The 10,130-nt window shown below is 25.7% G+C and overlaps 1 protein-coding gene across 1 annotated transcript in view; it reads left to right on the forward strand.

Moving 5' to 3' along the window:
* Glyp (glycogen phosphorylase) overlaps positions 1-2,598 on the forward strand; it is a 40,279-nt gene extending 37,681 nt beyond the window's left edge. Inside the window, exon 19 of the mRNA XM_016062212.4 lies at positions 1,648-2,598. The gene's annotated coding sequence lies outside the window, so the exon portion shown is untranslated. The remainder of the gene's footprint in view (positions 1-1,647) is intronic.
* Positions 2,599-10,130: the final 7,532 nt, after the last annotated feature.

A 10,130-nucleotide genomic window follows, 5' to 3' on the forward strand; every position in this document is an offset into this window, starting at 1 on the left:
CATATAGCGAAATATTTTTAAACTCTTTCTTTACTTTAGTCTATTCCAGATTATGACTCTCCGTTAATACAATGTTGTTAAAGTATGCAAGAGTTCAGTGCAACTTTAAACCTTTTATTGTGATAAAATTAAATTTTTTTAAACTTTTCATCCGTTAAAAAATTTGTTTGGTCCATGCAAAATGTTTTACGTAGATTAAACAATGATTTTAAACCTAATTTATTAATGAAGTATTAGACAATTTAAAAAATTTTAACATTCAAGAAGCAGCTGTCTTAGGCATTCATTTACCTCTGCATGCCTCAACTTAATTGTCAAAAGTTATGCTTTAAAAAATGTTTATTATGCAATATCATTCTACATAAATTGCCTTTTCAAGAAATATATCAATATTGTTAATTGTTTCTACATATTAAAAAGACCAATTATCTGACTAGCAGATAAGAAATTTCAGTTATACAGAATAACATTGTACATGTAATTTTTTAAAATTATGTATGCTAAACAAGATTATGTTAAGAACTATTTATGACAGAGATGTTCTATTGTCTGGACAGAGAAGTGCCTTTTGTCCTTTTGTTTAAGTTTAACATTATGTTTAATTATAAAATATGTTACCATGTTTGAAGCTTTATTACTAAAAACTAAGAAAATCATATTAAACTGAATAAATGGTTTAATATCACAATATACTAGATTCTTTTTCGTAAATTTTGCATAACTAACACAACAAATATATCTCTCATTTCAGCATGGTGTTAGTAATTTCAGCAAATAACAAGACTTTTTCCTTTTATTTTTTATTTAAGCTATAATTAATTTTTTGCTACTTATTTAACTATAAATTATGTGTTTATTTTTTTAGATAAATGATAAAAGTTAATGAATTTTTTATATACATTAAAAGTTGATTTTGAATTTAGCTGGTTTCGACATGTACTGAGAGATGGAAAATAAGTAATAGTAAACGATACTTTTTGGATAATAAAAAGAATTTAACTGTTTTATTTTGTATTTGAGATATATTAATATCTAAAAAAGAAATTTTTTTTTTCACGAAAAACGAAATGCTATATTTTTTTAATGTAAAAGAAATGCCAAAGTTATACTTATATATTTTGAAAAGGTTATTTTTAAAATTGTGGATTAAACATATATACTGGACACCTAAAATATATCTGGCAATAGTTCTAGATTATGAAAATAAGATTCTAAAAATAAAAGTAAAATATTTTATTGTTTTTAAAGGAAGAAAAATGATTCTAAAAAAGAAATTTACTTTTACAAGCATAATTAGAAAGAAATATTTCAAAATAGTCCTTGAAATTGGCATGTTTGTTTTTTAAATATTAAAACTAATTACCTTTCTCATTTTACAATGCAGTCTAATATGGCGTATTCAATGCAGTAAATTTAGTAAAAAGGATTTTAAGAGCCTTCAACTTATTTATAAGCACCCTTCATAAGAAAGTAAGAAAAGAAAAACACTTTGTCTTAGAAATATTTAAAAAAATATTTTTTTTTATATAACTGTTTGACTTTGTGTTACAGCTATAGTGGATATGAAAAAATAAAAATCTATCAGTTTGTTAGTATTATACATCTTTAAATTTATTGTTTGAAAGCTAATGTTTATTTCTTTTTCAGCTGATTCCTTATAACTGCCTGCCATATATTTCATTTCTGATTCTTGCAAAGTTGCAGCCTTTTTATGGTTTGTTTTTGAAGAAACAATTGTGAATAAGAGATTTTTAACTTAATCGAATTTTTGACGTCAAGAAATTATGTCTATGCAGATACATTAATGCCATAAACAGAAATATCCAATAATTTCTGCAGTAAATAGTGCTTTATAATCATTTAAAAAATTCTACATGTTAAAATAACTAATATAAATGTTTTAAAATTTAAATTTTTACTCCAGATGTGCTCCAATGCAAGAAAAATAATCCTGAATTTAAATAAGTTATTTTGTACATTTAGTAAAGATCTTAACTGTTGTGCCAATGATAGTTGTTTGTTTTTATGTACAATTACCACACTGGATTGTTGCAAAGTATTTTTTTAAAAGGCGTTATGTATTATTGCTTTTTGAACATGTGATAGCCTTTGTGATTTGTTAAGCTTGTTTTATTCAAAGTGCATATAGTTTTAGTTATAGTTTTAATGCTTTGTTATATTATTGTATGCTTTTACTAATTTTATTAAAATTTTACACACTTTTTGCTCCTTACAATTTACCTGCTTTCTTTGTCAAAATTTTATAATAACTTTTTGAATCTGAAGCCATAAGATCCTATACTATCATAGTGTATTTATTTGTACACTTGAAATCTTGCTGTCAAAGTTGTTTCATTTGTGTAAAATTTTCATTTATTATTTTCATTGAATTGTTTGATGTTCCTTATATCTGCTTCCCACCCTATCTCTCTCACTTTTCTTCATCATCAAATCCAAGACATTAAAAAAATCATTTGGATTTAGTTAGTTGATGGTGTTGTCTTTTTGGAATGAACTATTCCATATTTTCATTCCTTTGTAAACTGTCGTGAGATGGTTATGAACATCAATAATAAAATAGTTTTATTTATTAATAAATTATGCTCATTGAAATTGTCAATCTTGGCTTTCACATAAGTACATTTTTATTTTCAAATCATAAAATTTTTTATGATCTCTTTTTATCTTCTGTTTGAAGGAATGGAATTATATTTTTTGAAAGCATTAAAAATTACAATTTTCGAAATCAAAATTTTAAGCATAATATTCTTTAATTTCTTGTTACTCTTTTACATGCTAAAAAAAGGTCTAACAAAACACAATGCTCTCCTTAAAATTTAAAGGTTGGTGACAGATTATTTCTAATGCTTTCTAACTTAAAAATAAATAAATATTCTATCAAATAGAAGAAAAGAATATTCTAACATTATCAAACTTTCTTTTTGACGTGTAAATATTTGCTGCGCAACAATATTAATCTAATATTTAACTACACATATTCTGTTACAAAAGTATGCCAGAAAAAGCTTTTTGCATCCTCACAAATCTTCTGATAGACTTCTATTACAGTTTATACTTTTTCACTCTGAAGCTTTTCAACAATTTGATTCATAAATCTTTATACTTTCTTATAGAATACGCAACTAGAATGGGACAAAACCTCTGAACTGTTTTGTCTTCTCTGTAAATATTTGAAACACATTAAGGTGATCTCTAATGCTGGGAAGGAAATTCAACTGGTTATATTGCATTACGAGCTCTAATTGTGCATTGTTTCCGCAAAGGGCAAAGCTAAGAGCAAAATTTAAATTTGCAAATAGTAGATGAAAATTAAATACAAAAAATGTAAGCTTAAATTTATGTTAAAAATATAATAATGCTTAAAAGAAAGATTGAATAAAACAATGTTAAAGCATCTAATATTTATACAGTAATTTATGCAATCATTTAATATTTATACAACGAACTTCTTTAGTTTACCCAAACATACATGTTACAAAATTTGCACTTGTAAACATAGGATAGATGAAAATATCTACACAGAATTTTCGCATCTTTAATTTGAAGCTTAAACAGTACTTAAAGGAAATAAATCCATCATTAATGCTTCTGATCATCATATCAAATTATTCTAAGTATAAAATAAAAACATATCAGATTATAATATTACCTCAGGTTCGAAATTAGAAGAGAAATAGCATTTTAAAATTCAGGTGAAAAGTTTACTCTTTTTTCTTTCCTTAAAAAAATATTTTCCCCCCTCTTTTTTAATGTGTTTTCACTTTTTATAAATATATTTTGGAGAACAAAATTTAACCAGAGTCCGTTGCAAAATTTTTTCTGCAATTGTGTTATTGAAGCCCTGCATGCTTGCTGCTGTAGCCTCGTGAATTGTTTTAGATGTCAGAAGGTCGGAGGGCAGTCTTTTCAAAAGGGGGAGAGATGATTTTCATTTGATTTATATTTTATTGGACAGTTTTATTTGCTTTAAAATTAATTAATCACCAGATTTTGTGATAATCTACAGCTTCTGTTTCCTTGCTGGGAGGGTTTTTGTTACCAAGGCTAGAATATACAGGGTGTTCCAAAATTATCTTTACAACTTCAAAAACTCATAACTTCGAACATAAACAAGATATTTATATTCTGTTTTTTGCATGTATTACTGCAACTAATAAAGTTTTTTTTTCAGTAGGCTGAAAAGTTTTTAAGTGAGGATGTGGACACCACAACAGAAAGCTCAATGCGTCTCATGGCCGTATTCGCTCCACATTTTCTGGACTTGTGCTGGGTCGTCCGGCTCCACTTTTATGCAATACTGATCCGGTGCTCATGAAGCTTGTGTGCCATGCACGGATGAAGGGTCTGGATAGTGGATCTCTTTGGAAATTTGTCCTGAAGTTCCGTTGAACTTGTGTATCTGATTTCGTCTCTATGAACCATGAGACGCATTGAGCTTTCTGTTGTGGTGTCCACATCCTCACTTATAACTTTTCAGCCTATTGAAAAAAAACTTTATTAGTTGCAGTAATACATGCAAAAGACAGAATAAAAATATCTTGTTTATGTTCGAAGTTATGAATTTTTGAAGTTGTAAAGATAATTTTGGAACACCCTGTATATTGTTAAAACATTCACATAGCGGGGAATTCAAAATTATCTTCTTGCTGTGGAATGAACTAATACATATTTTTATGTATATAGTATTACATTTTATAGGTGGAAATATATACTGTTCGTAATGTATACATACTGAATGTGTATGCTCGTTTCATTAAGTATGTTTGTCTAAGTTTAACTCATAACTAAGTTTTGACTTTTACTCGTTTTTCATATCGTTTCCCTAAGTATTTTTTTGTCTCTTATTGCTACACATATTCACATGGTTATGTAAATCCTGATATTTTTAATATATATTATGACATTTAAATGAGCGCTTTATTGTGCAGATTTCATCGCAAATATTAAGTCTTTTTATTGTTAGACTTTTCAACGGAGTTTTAAAAATCCAGATATTTTTAATCTCGTGTTAAAACTACTTATGATTTTCAAATCAAGCATTTTAATCATTGGTTTTGAAGTGTTTTATTTGTTCAGATTTCATTTTCAATCTTATGTTTTTCAATATTCTTTTACCTTTAAGTTGCTACTAGTTATTTCCACATTTTTTTAAAATCTCGATACTTTTAATCCGATATTATTATAACACGTGAAATTGGAGCATGTTTTTTTTTTTTAAACTGTTTGCTGTTTTGGAACTTTTTCTAATTTTTTGTAACTTAAAGTGCTCAAAAAACTATTTTAAGATGTGAAATTCATAAAATCTCTTTAATGCACAAAATATAAATGTTTTAGGACTAAAAATATACTGCATTTGTTTTATTTTAAATCATTTTAGACCCCATACAATTTTTTTGATTAAAATATTTGCATTTATGTTACTCAATAAAATATTTATCTTTTTTATTTTTAACTTTCATTCAAGAACATGAGCTAATTTATTTTAAAATAAATTTTTGTGTTGTGGGATATGATTTAAAAAGTCATCACAAATCGCCAAAATTTTAGACTAGTGGGCTTTACGGTTAGCGTATTGACAAAACATACCGTAGATTGTAAAGGGGTTGGCGAAAATATCTATCGGCGTTGAAGGAGCGTCTCGCAAATCGCCAAACAGCTGTGTGCTTATGTTTTTGTTTAGTTTTCGGTATCACGTATCTATCATTCACCAAGTTATATATGGGTGTCACATTTCAGAGTTTCAAATAAGGTGATCTTCATTAGATTCTTCTGCATTAAATGAAATATAAAGCGTATTTTTTTGTTATAGCTCCGACATAATCGTTTGTATTTGTTAACATAATTGTGTTTATTAGCGTTTTTTAGAAGATCGTAATAAAACTAAGATAAAAAAAAATTAAATATTATTACCTCCATAGCCCCCTTCTGTATTTTCATAACTTTCATTAAATGTATACGCGTATTTCGAGTAGTGAACTTCTTTACCTACTCATCCACTTATTAAAATTAATAATTTCACAATAACCTCTAATCCTTAATAATGAAATGATTATTACAATAAAGTTTGTTTACTTAAAAGATTAAAAAAAAAAATTATTGTTCAGCATTGACTTTGCTACTAATTCTATATTCATTAATTAAACTTAATGGTTCTGCTCGATAACCATTTACAATTTTTTTTAAGTTTTATTTAATTTTCAGTTATTATGGAATTCCTTAAATATTTTTCGACGTAGAGGTTATTTAGCAATAATGCGAAAAGCTGAAATTTATAAATGTATAATATTTATAAATGTTTAAGAGAATTATTAGCAGCTATTTTGTACTAATTATTTTAGTTGAAATGTTCATTATACACAGTTTTATAAAAATAATCGTGAAATTCATTGAACGATGGAGACATTGACATTTTAAAATGCAAGTAGAATTCAATAATCATTTCATTTTATAACTGTAAAGCGGTAGATAAGTAACTTCGTTATCAAGTTTTACATGATACGAGAATATTATGCTATTGCTTTATAATGAAAGAACAACATTTTAAGTTCTAAACTTTTTGTGGAAAAGAAAAAAAAAAGAAATTTTTTTCCTGTCATCGGCGTTAGCGATTAGAGAGTGTTTTATCGTATAAATGTTAAGTCAGTACTGTTCCATTTTAAATAAAAATGCATTTTGCTCCGGAAAAAAAATTACTTGAATTTGTCAATAGAAATTCCCTAATTATTGTAGCAAGAACTTTTAAATTTCTAATCAAACTTTCCTCTATTATAATTTTGTGCAAATAATTATTATTAATAATATAAATGACTATTAAAAGGAATTAATTGAGAATGTTCAATTTTAATAAATTAACTGTTTACGCAATCAAATTAATAACTTTTTTCATAATTTACAAATGGAGAAAAAGTCTTTTACAGTTTAAAAGTGAAAAGAAAGTTGAGATTAAATTTATAAAGTAAGCATAACTCGAAGGAGGTTGAAGTAAGGGCATTAAAATCAAAATTTCAAAAGGAAAAAAAATCTCCTTTTAGTGTACAGTGAGCAATAAACGAAAAATCTAAAACTAACTTTTGATCTAATGATCAGATGTTTACGTTCTAGGACTCAAACTTTAGATTTAGAATTTCCTTAATTCCCTACCACTATTGTAGATATTTACTTTTCACCTAACTTGTAAAATTGTAAAGTTTAGAATTTCTTACAGAATCACTCAGACGAAGTGATTGTGTTTTATTTAAATATTATTTAGAAAGAATTTTTCTAAAGGTATTTCTTTTAAAGTTTTTATCAAACTTTTGTTTTTTATTTATCTATAGTTATTGAAAGTTAAGTTGATGATTTTTAAGTTGAAATGAATGCCGCCCTGCTTTGCATATTTCAAATATTATTTCTAAAGAAATGTATAACTTAACATTAAACACCCAGGACCTTACAATTGTAAATCAAACAATCACTACATTTATTTATTAAAAAACACTCTTATGACCTGATAATAAATTGATCTAAATCTTAAATGTGAGTTTTATAACATATAATTTATTTAAACTCAGTACATACAACTAACCTCTGTGGTCGCCAATGTCTCAATTTTAAAATATAGTTTTTCTTTTTTAAATTTTCTGGTATTTTCATATAAAGGATAGTATTAAGTTCGAGAATTAAAAATTTGTGCCCAAAAAAGTTGCTAAAAATTATAATTATTATTAATATATGACAACAGGAAGATTTTAATTGAAGGTTGAATTTTTTTTAATTATGTTATTTTTTAATTATATTTTTAATTACCAAACTCATATAACAGTATTTAGGAATCTATAAATTTTTGTTACGTATGATAGTTGCATTATAACCTGTACGCAATGCGTGCAAATAAAATATATTTTTAAAATTGTTAATTTTCTATTAATTGCATTTATTATTCTTATATTGAAAAGGTATCAAGTTATCTATGACCTCCATAATGAATGAAGTATTTACCGACTTTTATATATATTAAGGAATTGAATCAATTTTTCACAAAGTTTAAAATCTCATCTCATTCCAAAAAAAAGTTATTTCATAAAATTATGCAAAAAAGTAATTTAATATATATATTTTTTTTATAATGAATGCTTCTAGTAATGAAACAAACGCTTTCAAACTTTATTTTAAAAATATTGATTATTTCGTTTACAAGAAACTATTACTTTAAAGCGTGATAACATTTTAGAATACTCTATTTTTTTTCTAGTAAATAATATGTCTTTGTTAATTTCTAAAAAAATAATCTTTATAAAAAAGCTTACATTATTCTTTTATAGAGAATATTGATTTCATAGAAAATATCACTAAAATAAAACAGGTTATGTTTTCTTACAATAAAAGTTAAATAGAATTAATTCTTCAAAATAGCGTTTCAATAAAACATAGTATTAAAATGTTACGTTATTTTTTGTGATTGGTTCATTAATAAATTATTTTTATTTCTTCGCAAACACAATTCTTATAAAAAAAATTAAAAAATTGAATCTGTTTTATCAAAAAACTAGATCGTTTTATAAAATATAAATTATAGCGCTTAATAAAATATGAATACAGTGTATTTGTAAAGTGATCCTGACAATAAAAAGGTGTTATTTTCTTTTTTATTTTCTCTGCTAAAAGGAATTAATGAGTTATTTTTATTCATAATGGCTAGTCGAGGAGAAGAAGAAAATATCGAATTACGCTGCTTATGTTAATGTAATTTCGTTCTCCCACCACATTTACGCGTAATCCATCGCCAACTCCACCTGCAATCGCCACGTTTACAATCTACGGTATGTTTTGTCAATACGCTTACGGTTAAGATATAAATTTTCTCTGTTGATTTAGAAGTAAGGTGACCCTTTTTTTGCTCTGTTTTTCATAAAGAGAAAAATAACTTTTCCCTGGTATTCCTATTGTCTAAGTTTCCAAGTAAATTGTATAGAAATAAGAAGTGGTTAAATTATATAAATATATTTCGGTTTTCAGTTAAATACTCTGACAAAATTATATACAGCTGTTGCATATTTTACTTAAATGACTAGCCCCTTAAGCTTCCCACAAACATGACACAGCTTGTGGAATTTTTCTTTGTATGTGGTTCATAGTAACAGTTTTTAAGATAAAATTTTTTTAACAGAAAAGTTCCTTGCATTCCATAATTTAGGACAATCATTAAATTAAGATCTATGAATCAGTGTAATCGTTAAATTAATACAATTATAGATTTCTGTAGATAGATCTCCTTAAATTAGTACAAGTTTTATGGTGCATTTTTAAACATGCATACAATGAAAATTCCGAAAGTGAATACATTATGCTTTTACAAAATAAATTTTTTTATTAAATCTTTGAAAATAAAAACTTTATTCTTTATTAATCTGTTAAGCTATTTTTGTTTTAAAATTGTAACTATTTCCAACTTAGATTAATTTTTACTTTATAACATTTTAAAAAGCACCCTAAAAGTATGCTAAGGAATTTTATTTTATAGCCAGTGCACCCTGAACTACTATATTAAATTGTGTAAATGACAGTTTAAGACAAAAAAAAAATTCTCTAAATATATTTCCTTTCTGATTAACTTTAATTATATATCAAGAGATACCAGATATAAAATGGTTATTGAACTCAAGAATATTTTTTAAATCATTGTCATTTAAAAAAAAAGACGAAACTTCTTCCATTTTCTACAGGATACCTGACAACAAGCACACACATACAAAATACTAGTACATAAACTTAATATTTATTATTTTTAGTGAAGTTATATTACTTATTATAGTTTTTAGTTATATTACTTACCTGTTAATTTAATAAGGACAAAAAAAAATTTCTTTTGACATTAGTCAAAAAAGATGTAAAAATGTATTCTTAAAATTAATCTACATCATGTTAAATTATTAAATAATTTTTGAAAAAGGACTGGGACATGAAATTACAATTTACTGTGTGCAAAATAAATATTCTACCATTTATAACCTTCATCCTACACATTAACATGCCAGCCCCACAATTCTTGGTTTAAGGGTCAACTAATTAGTGCAGTGTCAACTAATTAGTGCAGGTTACAAAATCAATTACAGAAAATGTACTTTCTCTCA

Source organism: Parasteatoda tepidariorum, chromosome 11 (genome assembly GCF_982258835.1).
Source record: "Parasteatoda tepidariorum strain Cologne lab strain chromosome 11, Ptep-v5.0, whole genome shotgun sequence".
Taxonomy (NCBI): Eukaryota; Metazoa; Arthropoda; class Arachnida; order Araneae; family Theridiidae; genus Parasteatoda; species Parasteatoda tepidariorum.